The sequence below is a fragment of the Nomia melanderi genome, chromosome 10 (assembly GCF_051020985.1).
Source record: "Nomia melanderi isolate GNS246 chromosome 10, iyNomMela1, whole genome shotgun sequence".
In the NCBI taxonomy this organism is placed as follows: Eukaryota; Metazoa; Arthropoda; class Insecta; order Hymenoptera; family Halictidae; genus Nomia; species Nomia melanderi.
Window position 1 is genome coordinate 10,040,909 of NC_135008.1, and position 12,460 is coordinate 10,053,368.

Sequence of the window (12,460 nt, forward strand, 5' to 3'; positions counted from 1 at the left end):
AGGTTTTAACACATCAATTCATTTAATACCGCGCTTTACAGACCCACGTTTGGCTAAAATTAACAAACAGGAAAATTGAAAATGTTGTTCCGTGTCATTCGACCTTCACATCTTAATCATTTAGCTGTTTTTGGCGAATATACTCGTCATAAAAAAATTACAAGTTTCTGTGACGAATGTACTCGTCAAAACAGCTACAACTTACTTTTTGGGGCGCATTTTAGGTACACACTTTTCAAAGAAGTCTCAACAGCTAACTGGTTAAGGATCATAACACTTTCAAATCCATTATTGATCCTATACGTAAATATTTTTATTATGAAATTCATACTGATATACATAAGAAATCTGCCGTTTTCTTAATAAACTAATAGTACAATTTATGCCCTACATATGTTTTATCTCTGTATTTCATAAAAATGATCTATACGTTTAATATTGAATCTAAGAAGAAATAATGGCTTATTAAATTCTACATTCTGCCCTAACATACACTCATCGATAACTGTAATCATTATAAGCAGAAAATAAAATGAAAAGTAATTAAACCTGAATGATGTAACATACCTATACGTTCGTCGATTCATTAGTCGTGTCAAAGAAACTCGAATAAAATTTAAGACATACCAATATGTACTTCTTACTGTGCAAGGAATGGGAAAGAATGAGGAAAATCAATTTATTTCAATTACGTGTGAACGTGAGTAACATATCATAGTCATTAAAATTATTTATTTCTTAGCTTTGATCAAGGAATATTTAGCTTCGCCATATTTTCCGTTGAAGAAGCTATCGTTAATGAACCTATCATTATAAGTGTAGTCAATTTAAAATAAATACATTAATTTATATTGCACCATGTCTGAAATTTACGAAATTTAAGTTTAAGCTGTCGTTCCCTGGGGAGTAGATATATGGTACCAGTTGGTGATTTCAGCATCGTTAGCTCAAGACTCGAGTTCCAGAGTACTCATTGATCGGTCCCACTAGAAAAATACAAAAAATGATAGCGGACGCTAATTCTCGATGACCCTCGCAACTAGACAGCCCGGTTCGACCGGAGAATTATTTTAATTGGCGACACATATGAGACCGTTATGTGTCTCGACTAGTAGTCATTAATTGGTATTCGATAGCCAATTGGTTTGGCATTTTTAGAAAGTTGCATTTAATGACGCAACTGTTCAATTGTCTTCCTTATGTGTTTCCAATAATCGAATTATATCACATAATTGTTATCTTCACTTTGAAAAACATGAAAAATGGAATCTCCTTTTCATGGAATACTAAAATATTTGTTATTAACGATCCTTTCGTTCTTTCTTACTAAATCCGTTCCTAAATCATTTGCTTAGAAGACGTAATTCGTTCCTGGAAGTCTATTTAACTATGAAACACGGTATCCTATAGAATTTTTATGTAATGCCTTTCGAGCAAATTAGTATCCACTCGAATGGGTAATCCCGATGTCCTCGCTCACCTTCTGCTTCCCATGAAAATCAATCATCATGACAAGTTTTAAAAAGTATTTTTCTCGTTTTGTTGTTTCAGATATCATCAGGTCTTTTAATTACTCGGAGCAGTTAAGCGGCAGTAACGAAGGAATATCATTCATTCGAAGCACAGACAAAACTAATGAAGCAACTGATGTGGGTCATTTCTTCGACATGAACAAGGAAACTCTGTTACCTTATATACAGAGGCTAATTGAAACAATGGACCAGGAGAACGATTCCTCGAACGAGTTGGGTAGAAATGGACATGAAAATGAGGTACATGTTTTTATAAATTGTTGTATTCTACAAAATTGAAGGATATTATTACTATATTCATGCAAAAAATCACGCAGTTGCATTAAAAAGCGGGGGCAATTGCACTTTGCAACTGCACAACAACCAAATTATAAACCAGTTTTGAACTGTAAATTAACAATTACTTTTTAGTAGCACAGCTAAGCAACTAAAATTGAATGGAGGATTTTGCAGATGGGATTTATGTGGAATATTGTGTCTTTGTTGATATTGTTAGGGTTTTCACGATTTCAATTTCCTTGTATCTAGTCTCAATCTTGGTCTCACCAAGAAAGATCTTGTACCCTGTGAATATACGGGGCTCTGCCACGACAGACTGAATATACTTCAGTCTGTTGCATCTCTTATACTTTTTCAGAATATATGCAAGTTTTCTAAAACTTTTCCTGCAATATACTCGTGCGTAACTTTGTATCAACATTTATTTTATATTAGAATGATTCCAGGTGAGATGGCTCGATCTCGTTTAAATTGAAAAGTATCTACATTTTCAATTGTTTTTAGAAATATATTGAATCTTGCATAGGGGTTTATTTAATTTGTATATATCCGTACAAATCGAATAAATTTCTCTGATCTCATTTACTTGGTCTGTCTTTCTCCTGTAAAATAAATTGTATTATAAACATATCATCAGTGGACCAATTTCTCATGCGGGTTTTCAATATTCAAAATCGAATAAACTTTCTCCATGATTCAAACCTATAAAAGAGAAAATTTGATTTGCTTTTTTCAAATCAGCTTATCTCCTGGAGTGAAATGCACGAGTCATACACTTCTCAATTATTTTTCACTTTTAGTATCATACATTTAAATGATTTATTTATTCCGTAGGTTATAATTCTTTTATTTTTCTATTACCTACGTTTTGAAATAATTTCTTTGAAACATAACAAATTTACAAGTAAGAACTTTGAGAATTTCGTACATTTTTCGAGTTAGCCTGTCATATAAACCGGTTTTTATCTTTGCCAACAGGAAAGGGATCCAAGGACGTCTGAACTCATGTATAAGAGCAAGGAACTTCACTCTTTTTATAATTTACCAAGCTACGGAGTTAGTAACAGCGATCCTGTTGCTGTTGAAAATGACAATGATAAAACAGCGCAATTATGATCAAGTGATAAAAGTAACATAACACCATTCGCATGAATAACATGAAGCAGAAAAGTTCATTTCAGTAAAAATTATCGCACAGTAGAAAGTTTGTGACATTTTGTTCCAAATTATGATAACATAGCAACAGAATTACTTAAATAATGGAACTAATTTTTAAGAATATACACAGTTCACGAAAACAGGCATACTAAAAGATAAACATTTACATTATTGTTTTGCTAACTGTATATGAACCTACTAAAAAATTACCATTTATCAATTACAAACGAATAATGGAATCGGGTACTTAAATTAAATTCGTAAAATTGAAGACTGATATAAAGAAAGAACGAAATGGTAATGTTCTCAAAAGTACTAAACTAGAAACTAGTTATTGACTAAGGAAGGTTACATTTCGAAACATTGCTTCATTTCTCATAAAAATGCAAAAAAATAAGAGGAACATAAGAAACAATGTGTTTATCTGTTTGGTTTACAGGAAGCAACTTTAATTTTAATTATTCAATTTTTTGTTAACATTAAAATAATCTCAAGATATTTGAATGTCAAGCTTCGTACGTACTAGCGAGACTACATTTTTTACTAATGTGTATTATTGTTTATTAACTGAATGGGAATAAATTTGTTTTCATTTAGCATAAAAGAAAAGGACAATTAACTTTTTCCGGCACAAATAAGACTGCCATTCAATGAGAAATGTGGATCGTCTGGTTTCATCGAAAGTATATATAAACGAAAATGGAACATGAAAGAGTAGTAAGGATGTTTACGTAAGGCAAGGAATATATTTCCATGCCATCATTAATCCTCTGTCATTAAGTTTCCCGTGTTACACATCCGCGAACGCGGGAATTGCTTTCTTTCGGACCGTTGTCTCAAAGTTTTAACGTGCCCCAGATGAATCCTTCTTAATAATTAAAAAATGCCTCGCTATAAATGGTCACATACAAAAACTTTATTCGACAAGTTTCTCTCATCTTTGACAAATCAGAAATATTCCAAGGTGTTTCAAAAACTTATTGAAACTTTCACTGTGTGGTATAATTATAATAATCATTGTAATTTATTGTAAATATACATCACCAATCGTATATCCGACAATTCAACGATACATTTAAATCAACTGAACCGTTAATTACACAAACACAATAAAATCGAACACCTAAATTCTATATAAAACCATAAACAATATAACCTAGAGAAAGGTATTATTACAAAAATAATATTCAAAAAGATAACAATAAAATGTAACCCACAAACAGTTGAACGAAAGTTTCTTTCAACAGTGTCAGCAGTAGTTTAGAAATATCAGAACAAATCAGCGGATTTTCCATTGTCCTACAAACGAATCATTCGTTTACAAAAATGGACAATCCATCCGTCTGTAAGTAGAAAAGCTTCAATGAAATTAATTACTTTAAAATTTTAAATTACTTTAAAAAATTGCTCAACGTTTTAACACTGTTCAAAAACATCGAAAAAATATAGTTAATCAGTTCGGTTAATGAGCGGCTCGAAATATACGAAGGGAAAGAATGGAAGACAGTAACTGATTCAGGTATCAGCTGCTCGAAGTCTACATACAATTATGTACTAAAACACCGGACGCGCTCTCTGCTACTGTATACAGCTCTATCATTATCAATTCTCGCAAGGAACACCGAGATGGTACCAGCCTCTCGAGTAATTTCCATAAGCAGGTACCGGGCTGAAGGAAAGGTAAGGAAGAGGTGGAAGTTGTCGAATATTACAACCGCGATGGGGAATGGTGCCAGTTTAGTTCGCCGTTGATCGTGGTACCGTAAACTGCGATCCTTCTCCCTTCGCGTAAAGTGCAAACACACCTCGGCGAAGATCATCGGTGCTGCAAGCACGGAATTCACTCGATAGGATAAGATCGACGACCCGTCAAAGGTAAGCCATTGTTGCAAGTTGCATAAAGTTTCCAGGAAACTGCGGATGTTCACGCGTTCATAGCATATTTCAGTGCGCGGGACACAATGAAACGAGGATTACAATAAAATTTCAAGGAATTCTCGTATCGTTTCGGATCTTCGCGAAGGTAGTATGTCTCTACTGGATGTTATGAACTATTGAAAAGTTCATGAAAACTGGAGATTGCATCAACATCCACAGTCGAGTCGTGGCTGCATATGATTGGCGACAAATAGCATGTAAAGTAGGTTAATGATAAATAAATACCGATGTGTAATGAATAAATGACGGATCAAATGGGAGTTTAAGATTTATTACCACGTCGGTTGAAGGAAATATTTGATAGATGAACTATGGCAAAAATGTAGATGATTATGATCATTGACAAATTAATAGCAGAGATATTTGCGATGGTTTGAATGGAAATTTATGAAAGACATTTGTTCACAGATTCGCTTTGTCACTGAAACAAACGAGTGATCTGCAGTCACAAGATAGAATTTTGTTAACTAAACAGTTTCTAATAAATTGGTATTCGTTAATTATCTTTTAACGAAATGGAAACTGAAGAAAATGAAAGTTTCTGAGACTATTGCGATTAAAAATTCAGCCTTTACTCAATTGCAATGCAAGATCCTTGCATGAAATAGAAAAGGTCTAGTATTTGGTCACTGGTCGCTTGCAAGAAATTGCGGTCATCTCGGAATTACGATCTGTGAGAAATCCTTATAACGTAATCGACTGGCTATATAGGTACTTCAATATGAATTCCAATACTCAGTTAATGCTATTGGTAATCATTACATTATTACTATTATTACAAAGCATCTCCCACAATCATGGAGTACTATAAAAATATTCCAGATTGTACAATTTTGAATATATTTATAGTTGGCATATATTACTTTCACAAAGTCCATACATTTTTTAATTATACATATAGTAATAATTACACAAAACGTTGTTGCATGTATTCGTGTAAAAATTTACTAACTTTGGTAACTGTTGAGATAAAACAATATAACAGCAGGTATATATGTTGTTTGAAAAAAAATATTGAACAGATAAAAGTAAACAACACATTGTTGAATGTCTTATGACCATCATTTATTATTTTTGTTTATTGACATTGGATGTTCATAGCCTATTCTACAAAACAAAGATCAAGAAGGCTTATTTTGCCCTCTAAAGGATGTGATAAATTAAACATAACAATGCATAAAGTAGAAAAAAAATAATTAAGCCTTGCTAGACGTGTTACTTCATCTTGGTTTTACATGTTACAACAATTATTTAACACAACGTTACATCACTTTATTCGATATGAATGAAATTCCCCTGAAAGAAAGATTTGGGTCTTGTTTGTTAGGGAAATGTTCCCAGAAAACCAACACTTGGATTTTTCCGTGAAACGAAACGGCGAAAGACACGTTAATTGTGATTGCCAGTTCCGCCTTTTCACGCGTTTCATTAAAGGGATATCTAGCTGCTTGAAAATTATACAAAGTCGCGACGCCTGGGTTGTGCAACACAGAAGACGACAAAAAGGAGATCACATACAAAATATGTATGAAATACTGGCACTGCTCATTACCATAATTTATCTAATTACTTGAACCGTATTTATAACGAAGGTATATATATATATGTCAAGACGCGGCGATTCACTTCAATAAATACCCCAAAAATTTTACTAACGAAATCTGTAGAAGCCGAGACTTGTCGCAGTACTTTTTCAACCCTTCTTTAACATTTTCATAACGTACAGGTATTAAAATGCCAGACATTTAATTTAACATAGATGTATGTTTTTAATGATGATATTATTACCGTGAATCCTGTGTAATTAATAAAAAAAAATATAAACGACGGATAAGTAAATAATATTTACTCCGTGTAAAAACACTTATTCATCGATTTACAATAAATTAAGTGTATAATATAACATTAAAATAATGTTATAAATTTAGCATCACGTTTTAAATATTATAAAATATATAAATATTACAATAAAATATTTTGCGATATAATAGAAATTATTTATACAGTAAACCGATAATCATATAACTGGATACGAACTAATTATGAGCTTTTATAATAATTATACGTTGTACATATTACAAGGCGGCAGCAGAAATGAATGTCATTTTATAAAAGAAACAGAATATACATCTCCGCCTTCTACATTTGTACATGCAGGAAGTAGCTCTAAAAATAAGTTAAATGGATTCTCCATTTTAAAATTATCGCTGACTATCGAATAACATTTCGTTGGTGCTTTTTGTGACCGAGTTCCTGATATGAAATCAATACTTACGTAAGAATAAATTGATTTTCAATTTAGTTCTACGCGCTTTTTTCCAGCGTCTTAGATTCGGCGATTTCAATCTTTAAGGATATACATAATTATATTCACACTTACTCTTGTGCTACCACACTGTACTACTTCCTAATTAGCAGATTACTTGTACAACACACTAGAAAGATGTAAATTTATTTCACTTTATAGAGCACAGGTGATTTGTAATATTATTCACAATTAATGTCTATTACAAACACTTAGTTTCCTTTTTATGAAAAAAACAGTGGTTCCTAAATTAATTGTTTGATTTTGTAATACTGCATTCATTATATTTCGTTATAAGAAACGTAATTATTCTTTCCTAATTAATTATTGATTAATCATTAATTAATAATTAATAATTAATGATTAATCTATTAAGTAAGATGCAAATTATTTGAAGGTACAGAATTTTAATAGATAAATTACATAATTATATTACATAATAATACATATTTACATGAATATACATAAACACCAAATATTTAGAACAAAAAACAATATTTCCTGTTAGAAGACATTGTTCGAATAATAAATTATCCAACTACTGATGTATTAGCGATAAGTGTTTAACATTAGAACTACTCGTCAAAAGTTTCCTTACTCCGCAGTTACTGGTATCTTAACAGTGAAAACAATTCAAAATGATTTGAAAAATAAATGGTTTCACTTGCATACTACAATGAATACCTAAAGAAACCGAAAAATAAAGTAATATCATAATTTTCATAAGGATTACACATAAATCATTATAAATACTCGGTAGTTCTAGTGTTAAATAAGGGAGGTTACGCTGAATTCCTGCAATTTAAATTCTTCCGCATGCTGTACCCGTGAATTGTAAAAACTGGAGTGATCTTTAAAAAAGAAAGCGTTAAACCAGTCGTCGTTTCATTTCCATGGAACGCAAACCAACTGAGAAAGTCCGCAATTCACTGGTTGACAGGTTTAAAGCGGCGAACGAGCATTACAATTAACTCGCCGCGCAGTCTTAACGGGTCAACGGTATCGAATAAGCGGAACAATTAACACAATGTACGTTTTACCTAAGTATCTTCCAGCGAAAATTACAGGACACCGATTACACACGGCACGAAGCGTTTTACGTTCTAAATAGCACAGAAAATAATAAAGAATAAGAAAAGAAAAGAAATCGCAGAAAATTCTGTTTCAAACGCAACGGTTTTTGCCCGTGTATCATGTAACAGACTTTAATTCACGGCGATCGGCGTGCCCTGGCATACCTTGGCATTAAGAATCGTGGAATTACTCTACCTTTCCCTTGAAATATTCCCACCAGTCTCATCGTTCTACTCGTCTTACATTCTCTTTGTGTGCGTGAAGAAATATACCGGCCAATTTCTTAGTGTTTAAGCATCAAAGATATCGGCGATCAATATGTAACGGACATGATAAAATAAAAAAAGGAGGAGCATCTAGTGTTCCAAATTACTAACACTTTAACGTTGCATTTGTGCCGTGCTTAAAAGAAGAATTTTTATCAGGAATTTTGACAAAATTATTCTAAAAGCTTCGAGTTCAAAATTATTTTAAAAGCTTCGAGTTCAAAACTGGTATCATGTATAATAAAATAAAAAGCGAGGAGGATTAAACGAAGAATGTTTAATTTTTATGAAATTGTTCTAAATTAAGTAGTGAAGTAAAAGATAATATTAGATTGTTCTAGAACCCATAAAACCTTTCATAAATATTTTATGAAACCCATAAAATATTGTAGTAAAAGTTTCCGACGCAAATTTAAAACAATGAATTATTCGCAAAATATTAATGCGTCTTATTTTTAAATATTTAAATCATTGGAAACGATTTTACTACTCAATGTTAAATTAAATTAAAAAAATATAATTACTTATTAGAAGTAAATACAATAGGAAAATAGGTGTACGCAAGTTGTCCGTAGTTCTAGTAGAAGAACTGGCACGAAAATTAACTCTTCTAAATGAATTATCATCTAAATGAATAAGATGATCAAGTTCTTCTCCATTATATTCTAAATATTTCAAATAAACCTTCTCATGTGCTTTTTTTATGGATATAACATAACACACTGTTCACATCATGAAATAGATAAACAGGAAAAAATATACATTTACATTTTAAAAAATAATGAAACTACAAATTACACGCGCACATGCACATGCATCATTGTACTTCTGAAAAAAACATTCTTCTTCTTCGACGTTTTTCCAGAACAGCAACGACAACGAAGTTATTAGCCTGAAACAATTGCATGGACCACCCTGTATACAATTTATTGGAATTTTCAACGACTTATTATTATGGCATCATAAAATAAATCGTAAGTCGCAAAACGTACAATTAAAGAGGCAAAGATAATAGAAACTTTTTCTCGGTAAGCGTAAAAAGAATACCCATCCTTCAACTTTAATAGAAACATTAAAGTTATTTATAACGACTCTTCGCCAAGACATTACATAACATTTCGACGTAAAAACCTATATCCAAATTTCGTTACGTAATACATTCATCTTCGAATGTTCTTATAAAATTTAACAAACCCGGCTAGCATATCTAATGAAGAAATGTTGCAATATTGCATGCTACATAATATTTCCATTTTACAACGAACGTAAAAATATCCACCCAAAAAACGTAACTGAAAATATTATATCGGCCAAAAAGTCTTGCTTGCTTTTTATGCACACGAATAAATATTATTGATAAACACACTCAAAGGTAATGAACAATTTTTTAACAAAATGGACAACGTATAGTTTACTTTTCAGGCACGACTTGGGTGCAGAGTACTGATTGTGATACAGCGCCACGAGCTTTTACTGTTTCTACACTTTCTAATTACAGACAGCTATAAAAAATATTTATAAAAGTCTAAATTCTCAAGAAATTATGTTAACATCCATAGTGAAGAAAGAAGAATTTGAAAGAATTGAAAGGAATCGGTGATTAAATGTCTTTCTTCAGGGGTTAATAATCTAATAATCTAAAAGTCTTTAAGCTTTCTTTCAAAGAGATAGTAACCTTTTACTATCTTTTACCGAAGTTTCGGAAAAATCAGCGATTGTCACTCCAATGAGTTCCGTATCAACTGATTTTAAGGCGACCGTGCAACTTTTCCGGTTCCTGCACTCTTGAAAAGGGTTTCGCCCTATTTATTTTCTTACCGTAGACGTAGTCGAATCCCTGAGAAACTATCGGATTACTATCCAATCTAAAAACCACATTAAATGCTGAATAAAACTTTAATAGACTTCTGTAGATCTCGTAAGAAAAAGATTTGAATTTGGGGAGACATAAATATATCAGATAATAAAAATGTTTAATAAATAGATCTTTGTGATTTAGATCATACATGAATTGTTTGAGATACATTATTATAAGAAACGAAACAAATATCGTTCTCAATTGAAAATATTTTAGCATCTATAAAAGCTCACAATGCTAATGTAGTATAGTTCCCTGATGATATAGTAGTTACAAAATAAAGATTTATCATAATGATTACTCCTTCATCTTTTTTTAAATAGAAATTAATTTACAATTACATACAAATATAATATAATTATATAAATAAATTATATAAAATGCATGTAAAAATTAATTTTTAAATTTGGGCAAAGCATGTGTATCGGTGTATGATCAACGCGACAATTAATAAATTTATCAATCCTTTGAGAATAAATGTGTAGAAGTAAGAGTTGCAAATATGTAATTTAATTGTTTAGATAACATCAATGTTGTTTGTTGTTCAATCAACATCAGTGAATAGTCTTCTTTTTGGTTAATTTTTCAATTTTTCAACATACAATACAGCTTCCTATGATGGAGGTTTTGAATACTTTGAAAGTTTCGTCCACAAAGCACAAAGGTTTGATGCAATTGAATGTATGTACATACATGAGAATAGCAAACATGCAAGCCAACATTATGCATTCTTCCAGCTCCATTCTTCTCGGTCCTTCTGGCGTTTTTCCAGTGATTCCATGTGTATCTACTTTTGTATCTTGGCTAACGCTCAAGTACAACGAAACATGATAACACGAGAATTGAAACCCTCGACATGTTCTGCAATCGCGTAAGAGACTACGTGTCTGTAAGCATATACTGCAGGTAACTTTTAATTTCTATTTATACAAGAAAACCTTACGACATTGAAGTGGAAATGAGGCCATCATAAACAAAAATATATGTAATTTAACTCGAGTTATTTGTACGATTAATTAATTTTTTAGCACTAATCTTGTGCCAATAATTATCCACGATTATTTACTTTTTGTCTTATTTAATAGAAAAACCGCCCTAGCGCGGTTTATAAAAAATTATTTTTCTCTATGAATATGAATATATTAATTAAGTCCTATAGAAATTCTTATAATCAATATTCTATTCACAAAACATCGCTATTGTTTGATAAGTAATTTCTTTTTATTATTTAATAAATTATCAATTTCCTTCTCATTTTCATTTGGAATCATTTCGAAGAATTTATGAATCATCCAAGTAATCTACAAAAAAATGTTACGATTATTTAACACTATGTTTAAAGTATTACAACACAACAATGCATGCATAATTCATAGTTAGAATAATTTCTCTGTCGTAAAGATCACCGAAGAAAGTGTGGGACGCTTCCTCATTTACGTTACTATTATACAATTCTATGTATTTATTGTTCCCAACGTGATGTAAATTGTACCAGATGTTGATAGAATTCTATTTTCTAAGAATCCAGTAACCATAAATGAACTTTTCCTCCGGGAACACGTTTAATACGATACATTAAAACCGTTTCGTAACCGTGACGGAAGTGTCTCATAATTGGAGAAAAAAATTAGTTCGCTCGTCTTTAGAAATTGCAATTATGTATTCATATATTGCATTTTTATAGTCTGCGCTGTGTGAATCAAGAGAAGCACGGCTGTATTGTCAACATAGATTCACCGCATTCGAAAATTTATATTTCTTCGTTCTGAAAGAATTTCATTTTCAAAGCACAAATCAACGTAAAATTTGTCAAATTTTCACCAGAACAAAACGAACTGTATAAAAAAAAATATAAAAATAGCTACCTTGGTATATACTCGTTTGCTAACATAAAAGTGCAGATACACTAACAAATAATTTGCAACCTTTATTCCTGATAAAGACTTGCAGAAATGTTTACATTTCAATTAATTTCATTTTATTTCGATTTATTTCATTTTATTGCATTTTATTTTATTATTATCACAAGTGAATTGAAGTTACGGTCGAC

The 12,460-nt window shown here is 31.4% G+C and overlaps 1 protein-coding gene across 1 annotated transcript in view; it reads left to right on the plus strand.

Moving 5' to 3' along the window:
- The first annotated feature begins 4,692 nt into the window (after window positions 1-4,692).
- Window positions 4,693-12,460, plus strand: part of LOC116429620 (glucose dehydrogenase [FAD, quinone]) — a 28,700-nt gene continuing 20,932 nt past the window's right edge. The window contains exon 1 of the mRNA XM_031982746.2: window positions 4,693-4,844. The gene's annotated coding sequence lies outside the window, so the exon portion shown is untranslated. The remainder of the gene's footprint in view (window positions 4,845-12,460) is intronic.